Here is a 5,736-nt window from a genome sequence, read left to right as displayed (position 1 = left end):
AGCTAGCGGGACGCGCCCAACTAGCCGCCGACAGAGGGAGGAGAAGGAAAGAAGGAAGAGGAGAAGAGAAAGCATGCGAGCGGACGTGAGCTTCTGCCTACTTCTTCGTGATATCTTTCCTTAGTTATACACAAAAGTCAGGGAAGTAGCCGAGGAGGATTCTTCATAAGCGAGTTTTCGGAGAAAACTCTTTTCTGGCCCACCCCTATGGTGCGCAGTGGTACGATCCGCCGCGGGTGTCGGGGCTGTATCCCCGCCCCCAAGAGGAGTAGTTTTGCGCATGCGCGGAGTCTCCCTCAGCGGCTGCGGCGGGAGTGAGCGTGGGGAGCCCCGCGCTCGGGCCGCAGCGGGCCCGGGCCCTGTGGAGCATCGGGACCACGGCGAAGCCCCTCAGGCACCCCCAGCACCGGCCGGGGCCGCGGGCGCCTCGTACCCTGCCGCGCTGGGGCCCGAACCTCAGCCTCACGGGGCGGCTGCAGATGCTCGGCCGGCTGCGGCGTCGCGTCCTGTCCCCTCCCCAAGTGAAAGAGTTACTCCTATTCACAACAAAACTGGTTTCTGTTTTGTTTGCTTTTGTTTTTTTGTTTTTTTGGTTTTTTTTCTCAGCACTGCCGTCTGTCAGTACTCAGCCCTAGTAGCAAGTGTTGCTCCTCAGTATCCCTGTTCTAGAGGAAGTTGAAAGCATGCTTCACATAGCAGTTCTCCCAAAACATCAAGGCATGCCACACAAGAAGCATTTAATATCTGAATAATTTGTCTTCAAGATCTATCAGCCGTTTTCTCTGCTTGCTTCAGCTCAGGCACAAACTCAGGAAGGAGAACCATGACTCCGTTCATGCTTAGCCAGCTTGCTTGTATTTGCATTTACACAGGAGTTCAACACTTGTGAGGCCTGATAAGCCGAGTCTGGGGAGACGCATCAATTACACTAAACTTTACTGTTTCTTCAGCTGACACCAAAGGCCTATATTTAGAGACTTCCACTCATACAAGGCTTGACCAAGCTTTGTTGATATGCTGGAGTTTTTAAAAGTGCCTAAAACCCCCTGGTTATTGCCATATGTACTTCTCTATTGGACAACAAGGCATTTGTATAACCTACGTCACTCAACAAAACCAGTATGTGCCTGAACACAGGTTTGGTCTTTGTTCCCAGGGTTGAATTGCTTTCACTCCTGGAGGTACCTATAGGAGTCTGGGTCCTTGTAACTGATATTAAAAAAAAAAATAATTATATTGTTAGAGACAGACAACTGTAAAATAAGTTTGTTAAGCACATGTACGCACAAAGGATAGCCTTAGGGCATCCTGAATTTTCCCCCCTCCTCTTCACCTTTTAACAAAAGGATACCATATTGTGATGTAGTCAGGAAGTATAGCATTTTAAAATAGTTTTTAATATTCCATTTGGAAATTTCTCTATTAGAAATAACATACAAAATTGATTTCTACACCTTATAATACAGCTGATGCTTGTTTCTTGGTGCAAAGTGCAGCAAAATATCTGCATAACACTGTAAGAGGCACGACATTATCCACTTACCAATAAATTCCTTTTTTATCTTGGCCTTAGTGCTGCCACTATTTGAACAGACTTAGACTGGACTCTAGAAGCTCCATTATTTTGTATTGGCTAATCACTGCATTATATGTTTCTTTGACCACTGAAATTCCATGTGTTTATGAAGTTACTCAACATTTTGTAGTTGCCTGATAATTATTTCTATGAAAACAGTACAATAACACATCAGCTGGCTCAATATCAGAATACTTTTATTGCACCATATAGGGAATTCAATAAAAGCAGTGATGTATCATTGAAATTTTTATTAGGGACTCCATGTAAGGGAAAAAAGTTCAAAATTTAAATTAGTTTCAAATGGATACGCAACCTCATATAGGAATAACATTTTGGTTTAAATGCACTAAATCAAGAGAAAGTATGTTGCTTTCAGGGCAAAAATGACTATTCCTGGTCTTCTAACATCGAATTCAGGCAATTGCAGCTCTCATTTAGAGAAACTCCTCAAATACCAACTCATACCTGAATTGAGCAAGCATCAATAAGCATACAAAATTATCCTTTAGTCAAAGGGGTAAGAATTCCTTCACTGAATTCACAGTAACTCAGTATGACAGTAAGGACACCATTACATGTAAAGGTCAGTAAAGCTTAAATACCAAGTTTCACAGGTTGCATATATGAGGGTGATTTCCTAGACCAGTCCCCCTTCTAGAAATGCGGGTTTTGCAGATGTCTTCAAAGCTGCTTGTTAAGGGAACAGCACAGCAGCTGTGCTAGACAAAAGGTAATGGTACAGGAGAAACTCTGGAGCATCACTTGCTGGGGTAAACAGGAATGAACACCAGCCAGGCAGGCACAGGACCATTATGGAATGGGCTACATAACAAAGTATCCCTGGGACAGGCTGCTATTCCTTTCACTATGTTGCAACATGCAGACACTTTATAACGTAATGATGATATTTTTTTATACCTTCCTGTAATTGCTTGTTTCTGTTACTGGGTGAATGCTAGCTTTATTTCACCCTTTCCCTGCCTCATTATATTAACATTATCTTGCTCTTTCGCACTGAATTTATGTTATGGCTTAGATAGTAGGGGTTTTTTTGGGAAGGGACATAAAGCAGCAATAAGGATCTTTTAAACAGAAGAGTGGCTTCCATCTTCAACATATACATCTAGCACTGCAATAGAAGGTATTGCTGTTTCTTGCATATTAATCCTAAATGACATCTACTTTAAAAACTCATGAAATTATTATGCAAATAATCAACAAGAAGTTTTCTAAAGGCAAAAGTTCATCCCTTAACTGTTCTTATCAAAAAGCAATCTATAATTCTCAAATCCCTTCACTCTCCCTACCCTCACTCCCCCAAAGGTAATTTAAAAACAGAGCTTAAATGGAGGATCTAGAGCACCTATTTTTTTTCTGAACAGCTGCCATAGAAAAGTGGCATTATCTTGCACACCACAGAAATGATGAACAATTCACCTTCTTTCTCTCTCCTTACATAATTTAAAAGCAGAATGATACAGCTAGAAAGCTTGCCATCACCTAGCTTATTGCTTATCCAGACTGCTCAAGCCCATGCACACATGCAGGTATAGCCACCTAATTCTCTCTAACAGATCTCAATGACCAATGGAATTAACAGGGAAAAAAAAATTAAAATAAAATTGCATCAAAACAGAAAAATGAAATCCATAACACAGAAAGAAGAAACCCCAAATAACCAACCAAAATTAAAATCAACCACAAAGCCTTTAAGAAGCAACACAGCTTCTCTTTAAAAAGCAAAGAAAATCGTTCACCTAAGAATTGATGAATCTCTGAATTAGCAAAGGCCAGAAAGGGTCTTTAAGATTACTTCATTAAAAAGAAAAAAAAAAAAACCCAAATGAAAAATCAAACAACCAGAAAACCAAAACTAACAACTTAGAGAAACTAAATATATTTGCAAATTCTTAATGGTGTAAGAGTTATGTCTTACACCATTAAGCACAACTCAGCATACCCCACCCACCTCCCTTGCTCCTAACCATATTCCATTCTCCTCCCATCCTCTTTTTGTCTGTGAAAGCAGCATTTTCAAGTGATACCTATTAGCAGCATTCACAGCTGCAAGCTTCTAATCACACACACATAAATTTAAGGAGAAAAATCACAGACAATGCTATTGACTTGTTCTGTTCATGCTGTTGACAGACCTTACATAAGCTCTGGAAAGCATAAGAGTAAATAAGGTTTTGGAGTCACTTTCCTGAGAAGAAAACATAGCTTTCATCATGCAGATACCTTGCTAATGAAGACACTTTGTGCAGAATGTCAAAATAATTGAAGAAAACATAAAGAGAACTAAATAGAAAATTAACTGTGAGGTTCATATTTGCTCAGATTCAGATTGCTTATTTGTGCAATAAGCACTGACAGTATTGTTATCCACTAACTGCTTTTGAATTTCAAGAGGATAGGCTGCTGAATATTCTTTCTTAATTGCTGCTGGAAAGTGCTAAGACTAATAGTGGTTTTGGTTTAGTGCTATACAATGGTCTGGGAGCTGGGGGAACTTGCCCTGCTCCCAAATGCTCATGTTGATAGTAATGGAAATGACTTCATTTTAATTAATAGCAGGCCAGCATATTCTCTTACATGCCTATCATTTTTCTGTGCAGTGTCTCCATGCCTATGTCATATGTGTAAGTATAATTCATCTGTTTCATGTTGTGCCTGGGACAGATGTACCCACTCACTGGATGTCTCCTGCAATTGCCTGAAACCAGTTCCCTCTGCAGTTCTGTGCCTGGTAGTTTGATAGCCAGGGAAACTCTGTCTTCAGTGCACAGCACAAAAATGCAAATGCAGGTTTTATTGAAAGTGGCATAGTTCAATAGTTCTAATGCTTGTCTTTAAATAAATGGCTAGAAACATCAATATTCAAATATTTTCTTTTAGAATCTTACCTTTTAAAGAGTTGTTAGGAGGAGGAAGGTGGATTAGAAGAAAACTGAAGTGGTAGGTTATAGTATAATGAGAGCAAAGTAATTAACTTTTCCTATTTGTATTGAAGGTTTTAACACACCTAAGGAAAATGGTACACATTCACCTTTAGAAGAACTTAGATATCTCACACTATCTTTTTTTAGTTTAAATACCATTTATTGGTGACTACTAAAATGCCTGGTATATAGACTTTTTCAGTGGTCATTGTTTGCCAAGAGAGATCAATTTAAATAATTCTTGCTTTCAGTGGGAAAACTGAATTATATCCTCTGTATCTGGTAATGTCTGAAGAAAGACATATATTTTTTTAAGAAAATCCAACAGATATTTATGACATTCAAAATGACAGATTATAAAAGTTGCCATCCTTTATAATATATTTCACACAGACCTGCATGTCAAGCACAGTACTTGTAACTTACTCTGCTTTTCTTGGTTGTATTCTATCTACTTCTAAGCTAAATATTGAAGCTGAGTTGAAGACAAAAAGTAGCAGATGGGCCTTCTCAATCTATAAATTAGTATGTACTAGTATGCTTGCAAATTGCTTGGGTTAAATATTTTTGTTCTTAGCAACAGTAGAATTTACAGAAACCTGTATGGACATAGGTAAGGGTTTGTTTTCAGTATGTTGTGGGAAACTTGTGTCATGCTAGTGGAAAAGAGTCTGCTGGTAGGAAGTCCCCAAATGAGGAGTAGGAAATAATCTGCTGGTAGGAAGTCCCCAGATGAGGACTATTACAGGACATGGATAAGCATGGTGAAGAGTATCATAGTTCTCCAACAAATCCTGAAGAGTGTGTCTTGAACTGGCATAACCTATAAATCACTTCCTTGTTTCTTCCGTGTCTCACAGCTGAGCAGGTCACAGCTGATAAGACATTCTAGTGCCTGCATGATTCACTCTTCCTCCTGTCTCCTTGATTAACCCTTGATCTCTAAAGCAAGAAAAACCAGTGGGCACTGGTCATTTATGCAAACATCTCATCAGTGTTAGTTTAGGCGTATCTAGTCTACCAAGTGTAGTGTTAGTAAATAAAAATGTGTCTGCAAAAGGGAAATGCACCAATTTATTTTAAATTTAATTGAAATCTAATTTATAGTGTCGTGAGGCTTTGTGTAAGCACTATTTCAATTTGACAGCAGTGAGTTATCTTCAGTATAAACTGACTCTAATCTTTGGAGACTAATTGATATGAAGCAGTATCCAC

The sequence above is a fragment of the Ammospiza nelsoni genome, chromosome 3 (genome assembly GCF_027579445.1).
Source record: "Ammospiza nelsoni isolate bAmmNel1 chromosome 3, bAmmNel1.pri, whole genome shotgun sequence".
Taxonomy (NCBI): Eukaryota; Metazoa; Chordata; class Aves; order Passeriformes; family Passerellidae; genus Ammospiza; species Ammospiza nelsoni.
The sequence above is the reverse complement of the archived record's forward strand: the minus strand, read 5'-3'. Positions refer to the sequence as shown.